At 40.9% G+C, this 16,844-nt stretch overlaps 1 long non-coding RNA gene across 1 annotated transcript; it reads left to right on the forward strand.

Annotated features, from left to right (window-relative positions):
• Positions 1-2,746: 2,746 nt before the first annotated feature.
• LOC309372744 lies at positions 2,747-3,634 on the forward strand. Its single transcript, XR_014169664.1, has 2 exons — positions 2,747-2,870; positions 3,421-3,634. It is a non-coding gene; the product is annotated as an uncharacterized lncRNA (long non-coding RNA).
• The last annotated feature ends 13,210 nt before the right edge of the window (positions 3,635-16,844 follow it).

Below are 16,844 nucleotides of genomic sequence, written 5' to 3' on the forward strand. Positions count from 1 at the left end.
TCAAAATGTCAGCAACGCACACACCCTTTGAAATGCAGATAAGTAAGAGAAGGTCTGAAAAGCATTTTGTAATCTACTGAGCCAAGCATGAGATTTGTTTTGCACTAGTGTGACCTTTGAATGGGGTGTATCAATCTCTGCACTTGGAAGCTTTCAGAAACCCCAATGCTACACCAGCATGGCAAGCAGATATGTTGGCAGGCCATACTGTATCAATGGAAACTGGCTTGTTACTTGGACATTTCCCCATAGCTCCTTAAAACACATTTTTTCCCTATCAAAAGTTGTTGTTTTGTTTCTCCCAAGCATCAAATGAAGGGAACAGTCTACTGCCAAGGATGAGAGGTTGGGTGTTGGCTTTAATGTTGCTCTAAGTACATTGACCAACCCCATCTTTTCCCATCCAAAAGGCAAAACAGAAAGAAACTCATATTCTGTTATCACAACAATTTCTACCCTCTTTGGATTTCTCAGTGTCTGAAAGGAAAGACAATTACTATTTTTCATGCATTTTTGGTAAAGGGTTCTACTTCTGCTAGTAGGTTGAGCATACATATTTCAAATAAACCAATCAATATATAAATTATGTTACAGACTAACTAAATTGGAAGAAATTATAATAAAGAGAAGTTCAGGAAAATGGCATTAATCTAGCTTCCTTTAGATGCCATCCAAATCACGTCTCCTCAGCAATGTCCATATTAATAAGAGCTGCCTTCTGGTCAATCTACAACACCCACACACCCCAAGTCCAGATTCCTCCTCCTCTTTTTCTTCGTCTTCTTCTTCACCTTCACATTTTTTCCCCCTTGGGACCAGTTTTGATGAAAAGCCATAACTCAACATATTGATCATCACTTCCAAATGTTTCCTACACTGTGAGAGCCAGTGTGGTGTAGTGGTTAAGAGCAGTAGTCTCGTAATCTGGGGAACCGGGTTCGCGTCTCTGCTCCTCCACATGCAGCTGCTGGGTGACCTTGGGCCAGTCACACTTCTCTGAAGTCTCTCAGCCTCACTCACCTCACAGAGTGTTTGTTGTGGGGGAGGAAGGGAAAGGAGAATGTTAGCCGCTTTGAGACTCCTTAAAGGGAGTGAAAGGCGGGATATCAAATCCAAACTACTACTACTACTACTCTTCTTCTTCTTCTTCTTCTTCTTCTTCTTCTTCTTCTTCTTCTTCTTCTTCTTCTTCTTCTTCCTAAGCTCTGCCTGCCTGCCAGTTATTCCAGGATGCCTGGAGGCAATCAAGAGAAATGGATCGCCTCTGACTGAACCAGACTGTGTGCTGATTGACGGCTGTTGGTTTGGCTGCCTGCTGCGAACCTAAGTGTTCATCTGGTACCAACAAGCCCCTGGTTTTGCAGCAGTCAAGAAGAGCTTTGTCTACCTTCAGATGATAACAAAGTCTGCCAATGTTATCAAGCACTCCAAGCAAATAAATGACTAAAGGAGGTTGTCACTGGTGGTTGTGAAGTACATAAGAGTCTGCTGGATCAGGCCAATCTCCAGTCTAGTCCTGCATCCTGTTCTCATAGTGGCTGAACAGTTGCCTGTAGGAAACCAGCAAGCAGGATTCGAGCACAAGAGCATTCTCGCCTCCTGTAAAATATTTGTACTATTTGCCAAACAAATAGCTGCTGCTTAGCTGGACCTTTGTGGTAACGGGGGGTGGGGGGCATGGATCATTTCTCTGGGACTCCACAAGTGATCATTGCCCATTTCTTATAAGGGACTTCAGCTGCCAAGAAACGGCTCCAGATATGTTTTGTTTGTTCCACATGAATCTAAAGGTAAAGGTAAAGGTACCCTTACCCGTACGGGCCAGTCCTGTCCGACTCTAGGGTTGTGTGCCCATCTCACTTAAGAGGCCGGGGGCCAGCGCTGTCCAAAGACACTTCCGGGTCATGTGGCCAGCGTGACGAAGCTGCAGCTGGCAAGCCAGACCAGCGCAGCATACGGAAATGCCGTTTACCTTCCCGCTATAAAGCGGTACCTATTTATCTACTTGCACTTTGACATGCTTTCGAACTGCTAGATGGGCAGGAGCTGGGACCGAACGACAGGAGCTCACCCTGCCGCGGGGATTTGAACCGCCGACCATGCAATCGGCAAGCCCTAGGCACTGGGGTTTTATCCACAGCACCACCCGCGTCCCTCCACATGAATCTAGTATTTCCTTAAAAAAGAAATATGAATCTTCAGATCTAACTGGAAGCTTCACCCTTGTGCGTGGGAAGATCATTGTTATTTGGGGATGAGAGGCTATTCTGCCTATGGCATAGTTCTTCAGATAAATCTAGCTGAATTCTGGAATTAAAAGCCAGTTCCAGAGCTAAGACTCACAAAAAGAGCTGATCCCTTCCCCAGTTAGAAATTAATTTTCTTCTATCCTATCCAGTGTTAGCCACATCCAACATCTCTGGATTTAGTTCTCCCAATGATTGCAGATTTTTCAGGAGGTGATTTGCAGGGTGGGGTGGGGGGGTTGCACACATGAGCAATATCAGCAACTCATCCATACCATAACCAATGACAAATTGGAATTTGATCAATATCAACCTGATCCATGGGGATGATGATCTTATGACACAGGATTTTACGGCCCCTGAAAGTAAGGCAAATTTTGTTTCTTCTTGGTAGAGCACAAGCATAAAAATAGACAGAACGTTAGCTTTCCTGTTACAATGGAATGGTTGGTTTCCATGGTCTCGTGGAAACTTCCAAGTACATTCCAAAGAATGGAAATTGGAGATCCCAATTTGTTTGCCATCCCTGATGACATCTCACCTAGGACTTAAGCCCCAGCCTCAGATGGATGACTTTTACAAGGGCATCTCTTCGGCAACTGCAAGGAAATTAATTCTTCTGCTGTAATTTTAATTCTTTCTCTCCCCCCACCCTCCCCCCTGCAGATCAGTTCCATATGTCACTGCACTTTGCACAGCAGTTCCAAGCAAGTCTTGGTAATGTTATAACCAGCTTCTAATGTCAATATTTACAAAAAACTTTAACTACATTGTTCTGGTATTCGGAAATGTGTAACTGTCTACCTGCTACCGCAGGGTTTTAGCTAAGAGTTATTGACGGCCTCTATTAAAGAAAACCTGTAATCCATGAAACCAGTTACTTATCACACTTAAGTGGAGGATTAGTAATTAAGAAACTGCTATCTATTCAGTGTATTTTTCTAGAAAAAGAGGTGCAGAAACTCACCATTAGTGCCTCCCTTGTTTGCTTCTAATGGTGCCCACCTGAGAGGTGCCAGAACAGAGTTAAATCCAAAAGATGGCACACAGGACTGTGGGCAATCATCACAACTGGCCACATAGATGGAAGCAAGGCTACAATTAATTGACATTATTTAGCAACGTACTATTGAGAAGCATCAGAACTAACATTTTAACAAATTCCTTTCAACAGCTGTCAGGATTCCTCAGCATTTTGGAAGCATGGACCATAATTCTTTTCTAGGTTGAGCTAATCCACATCTCTAGCATGATTCCATCCTCAAACAACTGTGAAATCAGAAATCTTCCAGCTGTTGATCCCATAAGTCTAGTGAAAAGATAACATGTTGCATTATTGGCTCTGAACATTTCTGTTGTGGTTCACTCAGTAAAAATCTGAGAATCTTTTTTAGTGTGCTCTGGCATTTTTTATATATATTTTTGCTTTCTAAATCAGTAGAGGCAGACCTGTTGCCCTCCAGATGTTGTTGAACTACAGTTCCCATCATCCCTGACCATTGGAATCATAGAATTGTAGAGTTGGAAGGAACCAGGCGTGCCAACTCCTAGAGGCAGAGGGGTCTTTGGTCCCCTCAATATTTGCTGGCAGGGGGCTGGGCCCCCACTATGTTGAGGGGATGGAGGAGGCCGAGCACGGTGTGGTTCAATGGTTGCAGAAGGTAGAAGCAAAGATACAAAAGTGGCTGAGAAGTAGTCACCGAGAACATCAGGGAAAGAAGGAATTTCAAGGGGAAATATCAGATCTATCTTCTATAATCACAGAATTGAGACTTGTGAAAACAAGTAATATGCTGTAGCATAGAAGGGGTGAGGCTCAAGTAATTCCTGATTTGTGTTAGCAGGCAAATAGCATCAGATAATCTGCCCCCAAGAACTTGGGGCAGTTTCGTACATGCATTTGCCCTGCCAGAAGCTGAATGTGTGTGTGTGTGTGTGTGTGTGTGTATTTGCATGTGAGAAGAGTTGGCACCACATATGCAAATACACCTTTCTAGAAACATGCTTAAACTTATCACACCACCAAGAGGAAGCTCCTATTTCATCACTTGTGTCATGGCTTTGTAAACTAATGAAAACTTTTTTCAGAGCACTGTACACCTTGAAAACACTAAGAACTCGCACCTGAAGGTGCCCTGGGCAACCCTAATTGCACAACACAGGGGCCTTGGAGAAAATATCATTTCCCTGGTGGGAATCCTGGCTTTTTAATTTTGCTTCTAACCTGCCTTCTTAGGATAAACTCTCACCAAGAAGTTTACCAGAAAAACATGTTAAAATCAGGAAAAACAATGGGATTCATAGCAGCCAGCAGAATAACATTTTTTTTATATATAAAAAATGTTCCTATGAACTGGATTTCTCTACTTCCATGCAGAAATCAAGTCCTCTGGACAGCCATTTCCAGCTTCACATTTTACACTACCTGTATTGGTGCCCATCGCATAGACCAGGGAAAGCCAACCTGATGCCCTCCAGATATTGTTGGACTCCAATTCCCCTCAGCTCCAGCCAGCAGGGTTAGGAATTATGGGAGATGTAGAGGGCACCACATTGGCTACCCCAGATACAGACCCTACTCAAGAGCAATCCGAGCTCCTCAGAGGAGAAAGCACTATGCAAGTACCCAGAAATTAAAATAACAAAATTTAACTGGAGTTTATTTTCCTCTTCAGAAACTGTTCCGCCAAATTCCTAAGCTGTTTTACAGAAGAAATCTGTTGGTGTTTAATTCTTAACTCACTGTGTAAACATTGTGCTTCGATAAACCAAAGTATGCATGCATTTATGTATAAAGTAGATATGAGCTTAAAAGTCTACCTTGAGCATCTGTCTTTATTGGAACTCCTGTCCTGCCTAGACTCCTTTTGAAGGGTTTTTTAATACATTTCCATAATCTAGCAAGGAACAAAAAATAAAATAAAACATTTTCCTACTTACATCAAGCATTAAATCCATAGGGAACAATAACAAACCTTTGAGAATGCAAAAAGGGCATTTTGCCAAAACAAATCAAGGAATTGAATATATGTTTTCTCTCCCTCTCTTTTTCCCTTCCAACATTAATAAGGTTTGGAATTTACTTTAATTTTTTTCCAATTAAAAGGAAGATTCCCTTATATAGATATATTAGTACTTTACCAGTTAGAAACCACTGTCCAGATCTTCTCATTTTATGGCCATCTTACTAGCTCATTATAGACTTCCATTTACCTGGTCTACAGTTGCTTTGATTTGACCGCTACAGAAAATGATGGGTAGCTGTCCTACAGAAAGTCCCCATAATTTCAGTAGAAAATAATTCCAGGTGTGTTTGAGATAAAAATCATATGCCCTGCAGAGGTGCTCCACGAAGAGATTTTGAGCATAAGTTTTCCTTATGGATTAATTCAATGAACACAAAACTTCAACACATTATGCATGGGCAGGGGAACAGTCAATGGCATCCAGAACCCAAATGCACCACTAAACAATGGTTGGTTTGTTACACTGTTGTTTCCCTTGCTTGGTGGGAACAGGTGGCTTTTTTTATTCATGAAACCTGTTGCCTTTTTATAAAAAACAACAACAGTGAAAGACACTTAAGAGAATATCATTCCAGGCACTTCCTTCTATTTCAATAGGTGATAAATGTCACCATGAATTCATTTGTTGAAAACTCTCACATATAGTAATAGCATATGTGAGATTTCTGGACTGAGGCCTTACCCAGCTTTCATGGATTGCATACATGGCGTGAAATCCTATGCATGTTTACTCAGAGATAAGATCCAGTGTGTTGGATGCAGATTATTACTAGGTAAGTAGGTATATATATTATTACTAGGTAAGTATGTATGTATATATTAGCGGGACGTGGGTGGCGCTGTGGGTAAAACCTCAGTGCCTAGGACTTGCCGATCGCATGGTCGGCGGTTCGAATCCCCACGGCGGGGTGAGCTCCCGTCTTTCGGTCCCAGCTCCTGCCCACCTAGCAGTTCGTAAGTACCCCCAGGTGCAAGTAGATAAATAGGGACCGCTTTCTAGCGGGAAGGTAAACGGCGTTTCCGTGTGCAGCTCTGGCTCGCCAGAGCAGCGATGTCACGCTGGCCACGTGACCCGGAAGTGTCTTCGGACAGCGCTGGCCCCTGGCCTCTTGAGTGAGATGGGCGCACAACCCCAGAGTCTGCCAAGACTGGCCCGTACGGGCAGGGGTACCTTTACCTTTACCTATGTATATATAGGTTTGCAGACATAATCCAACATCCTTGGAAGTCCATTACCAAATTTCACCCCATATTTCCTCCCAAATATCACATGTTGGGGGGGGCAGCTACTGCATTTATTTATTTATTTATCTCTGAAAGACCTTCTACCTTATCTGAAATTGACCAGAAAGTTGAAGGGGGGGGGATGATCTGTTTGTGAGCAAGCATGGAATCTCTGTTCATTATTGTGCATACTTGTAGAAGAAGAGGACACCCAGTGAAAAATAGACCACCAAAGGTATCAAATAAACAAAAGAAAATATAGTTTCACAAAGCATGCCATCAGTTTTTGGAATCCATAGCTGAGGGTTGTGACTGAGTGTGCTGAGCTCAAGGACAGAGAGACCAAAAGGAAAATAACAATGGGAATTAACTGTTGTGGAGGGTGGGACGATAAAAAAACACAATTCTCCTGTCAGTGTGGGAATATCTCCTCACTCACTCAGTTTCGAATATTCCACCATTCTTCATGGGAGTTTCTTGTCTTTCAGCAGAGTAAGCAGCTAACACATATGTCTAATGAAGCTTTAATAATAAAGAAAATTGTAACACAATAACATACTGTCTGAGAGAAACTAAAACAACATCATGAGGCAACAATGACATTTGGCCCCTCTAGATGAACTTAAGGGAGGAACCAACACAAAAACTCCACCCACCAGATGCCAGACATTTTCCTAATCAAATTTGGCCTCAGTGTTTTTCTTACAATGACTGAGTGTACCGAGCTCAAGGATGGATTATTATTTGATATATAAAGAGAAACTAAAAGGAGAATAACAATGGGAATTAACAAAGGTGATCAGTGCACAGGAGCACCCCATAATCTGCATATGCTAGGACTGCGTATGCACTGTGCCTTTAAAGGACATTCAAAGTACTTTGTTCCCCCTCAAAAAAATTCTGGGCACTGTGGTTTACCCCTCAGTTTCAATTCCCAGCACCCTTTAACAAGCTACAGTGCCCAGAATTCTCTGAGGGGGGAAATGCGCTTCAAATGTTGATTTAAAATTGAGGTTCTGGTGCTCATGTGTTGATTAAAGTGGGTACCAGCACAAAAATGGCTGCCATGGGCAGTGGAATAAGAGGCACTGGTTCTTAGTACCAATTATTACTTTCACAAAAAAGTTGGAGGGGGGGGGGGAGAGAGTGAGAGAGTTAAGAAACATTATACAGAGTGAAACACTATATATGAACACCATACATATATAGAATTTCTAACTCATATAATACACTGCATGAGAAGACAGGCTAGTGACCATTTGTTCAGACCCAGCAAGCCTTTCTTATTTCTTAGAAATTAGAATTGTTGGCTATAAATAATCAGAAATACCAGTGAACTATGGGTCCCCCCCTTTTTACAGGGAGTGGTGAGTATCGCTATATTCTCACCACCAGCAACCATTTCCTTACATATGCAGAATTCCTCTGATACAGCGCCAACCCAGTAGGATATTTACCCTATTTTCAATCCAAGCAATTATATAAATTAGAGTTAGGAAAGCTTTGCAATGTTAGCGAGCCACTCTTAAAGCAACTCGTTGAGAGGCTTGGTGCTGTTTTGCAAACATTCCGAAGCTGACTCTTTCAGGGTAACATGGTTTTGCTTTCTGGAGGGTCCACATCACCCGAGTTTCATCTCAGGCAGCCTCTTCTGAGTCCAGCAGCTTTGTTTGTGCCAGACAAACAAAGCATCTGCCTTGTGGCTTTTTTGTGCTTGATCCATTCCAAACCGTTGCAGCTCAAACTTTATAAAAACAAAATCTGCATTGATGTGCTAAATATGTTCAGTCGGACAAACATCAGATGCTGACAAGAGCTGGGTTTTTTGGCTTCCTTTAATGGGTTTTCCTTTAATATGCCATTTTTTTCAGACTGATATAAATCAAAGATAATGTAAATAAATGCCTCACATTTTCCATCACCAATCCCTAGCAAATCGGATCTTTGACCAAATCAGAGGTAAATTTACTCGGCTATGTTTGTAAGTATTAATATTTACATTTTATATTGAAAGGGCCACCATCAAGCTAAACTTCATTTCTGTTCAAAGGTGTAGCTCCTACCGAAAAGGAAGGGGTGCTATTGAATGTGGTAGTCGCAGCCATAATGGTGTTGAAACTAAAGCAAAATACTTATTGTAGAATTTTTTTATTAAAATTGTGGCATATGCAAGTTATGCATATATGACCAATTTATATTATGCAGTATATCACATATATATTTAGAGTGCCCATTTATCCCTCTCCAAAAAAAGGGAAAATGTATCAACAAAAAAGATGGCAAAAGAGTACACAGATTTGCAGAAAATTTGCAATATATATATATATATATATATATATATATATATATATATATGTATGTATTTGAATAGAAATACAATGCATCTCACCAAAGTAGGGAAGAGTGTGACAATGTGACTAGGTAACCTGTGCCTGGATGCTCTGGAGTGCAAACGTCTTGGTCAAGAAACTCTGAGTCATGGTTCACGTTGGTCTGAATTCCTGTCTTGATTAGAGCCAAAATGTAGGTAGGATCCCAGGTAGGATCTGGGAATAAATGGTGGCAAGGCCATAATCAAAATATAGAGGATTTGTTCTATGTGTGGGTAGCAGTACTGGGTGACTTTCAGAAGTCCCCCTGCACTTTGAAAAGGCACAAGAAAGAACACGCCAATCCACAAAAACAATGGACCATTGCTTGTTTCTGTCCCATGTCTGTTGTTTACCAATGAAAGACTGGATTTTAGTGAGAAAAAGTGGGATAAAGACCAAAGGGCCACGCTAATCTGGAGTGTCAATGGGGAATTAAAAAGAGGCTACACTCAGCGCTAGAACTCACTTTTTATTCCCTTATTTTTGTTTCTTCATTGCTTAGCTCCAAATCTGACATTTACTTGTTCTTGGTCCTTTGGAACCCAGTTTGCCTTTTTACATTGCCTATTAGAGAAGAGGGGATTTCTTGCTTTGAATCCAACCCTTCTTCAGTTCAGTTTTCCTCTAAACTAGCCCACTGGGACTGGAGGTTTGGCTCATGAACAATTTTAAACAGATTTGGTTTTGATAGGTTTTACATGTACAATCACCTTATTTTATGTTTTTGTTTATTCCCTGGTGAAGTTTAAACTTCATCATTCTATTTTTCAACCTTTCCCCTCCACCAGCATTCTTCTGGATCCTATCCACTGAATCCTGAATTCATCTCTTAACTCTTAATTGATCCCACATAACCTGTTCCTTTGAATTGCTACTTAGATAGGTAGCTATAATGTCCTCTCTTTTCTTAATGCTCAGAATAAATCACTATGTGGCTGGAACATAGCAAAATCTTTAACTAACATGGACTGGTGGGACTTCTAAGCAGTAAATCAAAGTAGAGTTGAATAATGGCAAAGATTATTGCTTGTTTTGCATGCCATAAGTATTGTTTGTAATAGTCATTTTATCTGATACTTCAGTATTTTTCTTCTACCTAAGTACGGTTAAGTTGAAAAGTTACACTTCAATTAATCCCAATATACATGCTGTAATCTTGGCATAGAATAGCTATTCCATTTTGTTTAAGATTACATATTCATATTCTGCTTTGTTTTTCCATGTAGTCATTGTACTTTATTTTACCTACATACTCTGTTCCTTATATTTTCCCCTTCCTCAAGATTCATTGATGTATAATGTGTTTTTGACTTCTCTTCAGATATTCTTTCTGCTTGTGCTTTCATAAAACTGAAATGCATGTTCTGGTCTTCAGTTGATGTATTTTAATTACCCTTTGCAAACTGATTTCACCTCTGGTCACAGCTTCTTGCTCAATAGGGCAAATTATGGATCTCATTTTTAGTGGTCACTCTACATATAATATAGCAAAGAAGGCAAAGCACTTTCTCCACGAAACGTGCAACAGAAAAACTAGCCTTTTATAGGTTTTTGTTTTATAAAATGCTTATTATAAAAGGAAACTATTTCTATATCCTTTAAATACTTGCACTTTTTAAAAAAAGATAAAGCTAATATTTTCATAAACGTGGACAAAGCCAATCCTAGATTCCAGTTAGCTGCTTCGCTGACCACATCCTACATGTGCTCAGCCTGGGAAGCTAAAGCACTTAGATTTCCAAATGGCACAAAATCAGCTGACATGCTGATTGGGAGTGTGCTAGTCTGCCACTGATTTTTCAGGAGACTGACGCCTATGTACATTTTTATTAATTTATTTCACTTTAAGCCTGTGTCCATTTGGTGTTCTTTGGGGAACTCCAGGGAGGGCAAAGCCTCCAACACTGTTACCACACCCTTACTTCCACAATACTTGTAATAATAGTAAAAACCATGTTTGGGGATGCTTACTGCTCTGAGTTGAGGGAGGCAGGAAATATGCATGTGTCAATTTTTCTATAACTTCACTCCTCTTTCCCCTACATTTTGAATTCCACTGAGATCAACAGGACTGACTCCCAACCAAAATAAATGCTTGTTGGTCCTCTTCACTGTTGATTGCTCCTTCTCAACAGGCCTAAAGTGACAAGTAGTAATGCAGCAGGCTGGGACAGGCTGATGGCAACTGAAACTACAAATCCCAAACTACCCCTTAACTCTGAGTCCTTTAATAGACACAATAAAAAGTATTAAAAAAAAGAAAAAAGGTAAAGGACCCCTCGGTGGTTAAGTCCAGTCAAAGGCGACTATGGGATTGTGGTTTTCCAGGTTATGTGGCCAGCATGACTAAACAGCTACTGGCACATGGAGGACCATGATGAGTGCCAGAGCGCATGGAAACGCCATTTACCTTCCCGCCACAGTGGCACCTATTTATCTTCTTGCACGGGCACGCTTTCAAACTGCTAGGTTGGCAGGAGCTGGGACAGAGCAACGGGAGCTCACCCCGTCGCTGGGATTCGACCCGCCAACCTTCCGATCAGCAAGCCAAGAGGCTTGGTGGTTTAGACCACAATACCTCTATTAATAAATCTGCAAAAAAAACCCACACCAAGTGCAGTGGAAAGAACTATTTCCACATTTTTAAGACATAAAAATGCTCAGTTTTGTAGCCAAGGCAACAAAACTCTCTCCATATACCTTAGCGATAAGCCCCGGAACTCCGTGTTCTTTTATTTTCAATGGGGAATAGGAACTTCTGTTACTTTTCTATTCCTCCTGTCCTTAAGTGCACAACACAGGAGCACTGGACCAATAACAGAGCAGAGATTATCTAGTTCAGTCTTTGGGCCTTTGGGCACTTTTGCAAACCTTGAGGATCTCCCAAGCCTGCTGACACCTTGGTCTTGTGCATAGATGGTTGCTGAGCTTTGTAAAAATGCCAAATGCTAACATAAGAACATAAGTAGAGCCCTGTTGGCTCAAGCCAATACCCATCAAGTTCAGCATCCTGTTCTCACAGTGGCCAACCAGATGCCTGTGGAAAGCCTGAAAGAAGGGGTTGGGTTGTATGCTTTGCTCCAGAGAACAGAATTCCAGTATCCCCTAGCTCTGAAAATATATTCTGAGCAATACCTCAAAGATTTGCTTACTTCTGAACCATTAAGCATTTTTTAAAAAAAAAAACCTGGCAGCCTAATTTATTTACCAATTTAACGTAAACATTGCTGACATATGTTTGGCTCCTTCTACATAAATAAATGGGAGAATCAAGGGTTAAGAGTGATCCTTTGGTCACTGGCATTTAAAAAACATGAGCAGAAGCTGCTGCTCTCCCTGTCTGGACTAATACTGTGCAAACATACAGGGTGGTCACCTGGGTGCAACCAGTTACTTACCTTGTGGTCTTGTTTTGGCCTCACCAAGGCCTCAAAGTAAGAGTGTGTGTGTATTGGGGAACCACTTCCCATCTTGGACCTGCAGACTGTGGGTTCCAAAGAAAGAAAGACATTGCTTTTCATTAGACTCAAACTTCAGTAACAGACGGACCATAATGCATCTCGTCACCTAAGGATTTGCTCAGCACTGCACGTCCATGGAACTGGGATGGGCAAGCAGGCAAACACACACAAAATGTGGATATATTTTCCTAATGGTTTAAAAAAACAAAAGTTAAATTGTTACAGGAACATGGAAAAATGTGAAAAGAGAGAAACTAAAATTAATATATTTGTCCAGCCCTAGGATTACTTGACAACAGGAGCTGATTGTTGATTCCTCCTGGCACAACTTCCTTGCTCTGAAGCATGGGCCAACTGGTTTACTGCAACACTTTCGGGTAATATATAAGTTGAACTACAGCAGCAGACATAGGCTTGAGACTCAGAGCCCCTGGGAGAGAAAAGAGGGTCTTAGCCAAAACCACTTAGAAGAAAGATGCTAATTGAGGCAGTATTGAGCCATGCAATTCAGAACACATGTAGATTTTTATATCTTTTTTGTAATACCATCCTAAATGTCTAGGCACTTCAGAGATTCATAGAATCATAGAATAGTAGAGTTGGGAGGGTCATCTAGTCCTACACCCTGCAATGAAGAAATCACAGCTGAAAAATCCCTGACATATGACAATCTACAAACCTCCAGTGAAGGAGATTCTACCATTAGTAGTCCATTCATCTGTCAAACAGTTCTTCCTGACAGAAAGTTCTTCCTAATGTTTAGTTGGAATCTCCTTAACTGAATTTTCCATAATTCCTTCTCCTTATAAATTCATAAGCTGCAAGTGCACAGGCAGGCTAACAATAATTGAGGAATTATTTGCATGGTTAGTATAGCTTTGATCCTCTTGTTCACATACACCAGTTAGCACTGTAAGAAACCATGGCCATTTTAAAATATCTGTTGAGTGCCCTGGACATTCTGAGAAGTAATAATCAACTAGCTCTGCCATGCATATCCTGAAATAAAACTCTAGCCAGCCTCCAACCTTCTTGCACTTGATTATTTTTTGTGGGCAACCTATCACCATTTGAGGCAATAACAGTAGCAAGTGCCCCACCCTGGAAGAAGCCTCTTTGGTTTCAGCAGGCCAATCAAAAGAATAATGTACTATTTATGTAGTGGGACAATATCAGCACGGGACTCCTGAAATATAGGGGATCTGTCAGCACTTGTCAGATAAAGTTGTCTAAACGCCTTCGGCAAACTAAGATTTATTTTTATTTTATTTTTTAAAAAGGAAGAGATAGTAGCTAAACGCTGCACTGGGTCTGTTAAATAGATACCACCACAGGAAAATCAAATCACACCCTGGAAAGAAAGCAGAAATAACAGAGCAAGGCAATCAGATCTCCTCTTAGCAATTAAAGCCCAGGATGGAAGACGATATCTTGAAGGATAAATGCTGTAGATCCACGGACTCTTACTTTAAGACAGAGGCGCGCGCGCGCGCGCGTGTGTGTGTGTGTGAGTGAGAGAGAGAGAGAGAGAGAGAGAGAGAGAGAGAATGAATCAACTCTAGAAGGAATCCAGTGGTGCAAAGTGCTGATTGGCTGATCCTTATGACTATCATGAAGCATTCCCCCTACTCCCTATAGTAAGGGCTCAACTGACATTTTTTAAAAAAGGGAAAGGCCCCAAACCCAAAATTAAGCAAAATAAATACATTCATGCATTTAGCTAAGCCCAGTTGGAATCCTTCCTGCAATGTGGAATCCTGGTTGCCCAGGGTTTCTGATCAGTGGAAGGAGTCTTAACCCCAACCTGAATGGCTTCAAGATACGATTAGACAAAGTCATGGATGAGAGGGCTAGCAACGGCTCCTAGTCACAATGGCTCTGCTCTGCTGTCAGTGCTTATGAATACCAGTTGCTGGAAGTCGCAGGAGGGGTGAGTGTTCCTGTGCTCAAATCCTGCTTGCTGGTTTCCCATAGGCATCTGTTTGGTTACTCTGAGAGCAGGATGCTTGCCTGGACTAGATTGTCTTGATCCAGCAGCCTCTTCTTAGGTTATTCTCTCCTTTCTTTTTTTTTCCAAATACATTTTTATTAACATTATATACATAACAAGCATACAAACAGATACAAACAAATACAAAAGAAAAAATTACAACAAGAAAAAAATAAAAATATACAAGCCAAACTTTTTTCCTCTCTCTAACTATACAAAGAGAGATTAATCCGGCTACTTCACAAAAAAGGAGGGGAAAAAAAGAAAAAAAGAAGGGGAAAAAAAACCCCTCCTGGACTTCCTTCCATCCTTTTGGTAAGTATCAAATATTTACTTCCATTCACGTATTTGATTTTTGATCTGTAAACCTAAATTCACACGCTGGTAGTATTGTTCTGACCCCGCCAATCACATTAAACTTTCATTCCAATGTAGTTCCAGTATTTACTCCAATTTTTCAGAGATTTCTGTTCATCATGGTCTCTTATTTTACCTGTTAATTTATCAAGCTCAGCATATTTTATCATTTTAATTTGCCAATCATTTATATTGGGGATAGTTTCCACTTTCCAATATTGTGCCAACAGAATTCTCGCTGCTGTGGTGGCATAGAAGAATATCGTTCTATCTTCTTTTTTAATCTCTTTATCCAACATTCCCAGCAAAAAGGCTTCGGGTCTTTTGGGGAAGGTGTATTTAAATATTTTTTTAAGCTCATTGTAAATCAATTCCCAAAAGCCTTTCACCCTTTTGCATGTCCACCATAGATGATATAGGTCACCCTCCACCTCCCCACATTTCCAGCATTTCTTATCCTTTAATCTATACATTTTGGCCAACTTCACAGGGGTGTGATACCACCTGTATAGCATCTTCCAAATATTTTCTCTCAGGGACATACATGCTGTAAACTTTATGTTGCGGTTCCACACTTCCAACCACCTTTCAAAGTCGATGTTATAACCAAAATCAATTGCCCATTTAATCATTGCCTCTTTGACCTCCTCGTCCTTTGTGTACCACTCTAATAGTATATCATAGGTTCTAGATAGGGTTTTGTTTTTACCTTCTATTACTTCTACATTGAATTTTGATTTTTTGTCCTCAAAACCCAACTTCTTCTTGTCCTCTTTTAACAAATCATTCACCTGATGGTATTGCAACCACCCAGTGAATAGATTTTTTATCTCTTCATAAGGTCTAAGTCTTGGCCCTTGATCTGTTTTTCTTAACATTTCTTCGTAGGTGGCGTTTTTCCCCTCCATATTTGTTTTCTTCACCGTTAATACCTCAATCGGTGAGATCCACCATGGGGTCTTTTTTTCAAGGAGATTTTTATTCCTTTCCCATGTTTGGTATAAAGGTCCCCTGAAGATATGATTTAGAAAGCTCTTGTGAACCTTCGCTTTCCCATACCAAAGGTACGAATGCCATCCGTACCAATTATTAAAACCTTCTAAATCTAGCAGGTCTCTATTCTCCAGTTTAATCCAATCTTTTAACCAAAGTATACAGACCGCTTCGTAATATAAACTTAGGTCCGGGAGAGAAAAACCCCCTCTTTCTTTTTTATCTATCAAAATTTTCATTTTTATCCGTGGCCTTTTCCCCTGCCAGATATACTTTGCCAAAGCTCTCTGCCACTCTTTACATTGTTTCAGGTCTTTAAGTATGGGAATAGTCTGGAATAGAAATAGCATTCTAGGCAAAATATTCATTTTGACAACCGCTATCCTCCCCAAAAAAGAGAGTTTCATCCTCCCCCATATTTCCATGTCTTTCTTTATACTCCTCCAGGTGACATCATAGTTATCCTTATACAAATTTATGTTCTTGATTCTTATGGTTGCCCAGGGTTTCTGATCAGTGGAAGGAGTCTTAACCCCAACCTGAATGGCTTCAAGATACGATTAGACAAAGTCATGGATGAGAGGGCTAGCAACGGCTCCTAGTCACAATGGCTCTGCTCTGCTGTCAGTGCTTATGAATACCAGTTGCTGGAAGTCGCAGGAGGGGTGAGTGTTCCTGTGCTCAAATCCTGCTTGCTGGTTTCCCATAGGCATCTGTTTGGTTACTCTGAGAGCAGGATGCTTGCCTGGACTAGATTGTCTTGATCCAGCAGCCTCTTCTTAGGTTATTCTCTCCTTTCAGGTCTTTGCAGCCAGAAGTAGAGCTAATGGACATAAGGGAAGTGCTCACACAACTCACATCACACATACTTTGAAGAAAAATAAAATAATACCTGGACAGGGCTTGTGTTGATCTGTAATCATGACTGCCAGGCTGACACAATCTGCACATCTGCAGAATGCCTCATAGGTCCACTACTCATTGGACACTCCTGTGAGGCCTTGAGAAGTTTCTCTTGCAGTGACATGCAGAAAGCCTTTAAATCCACTGACATCAAGGAGACTATGTGAGTATATAAATACACTGGATTACTGGGGAAGGAATGAGTGACTTTGCCATATGTATACATATAGTCTTCTAAGTTATGCACAAAGCACACTTGGCCCAGAATTTAG

The sequence above is a fragment of the Podarcis melisellensis genome (genome assembly GCF_964234715.1).
Source record: "Podarcis melisellensis genome assembly, chromosome: 6".
Classification (NCBI taxonomy): Eukaryota; Metazoa; Chordata; class Lepidosauria; order Squamata; family Lacertidae; genus Podarcis; species Podarcis melisellensis.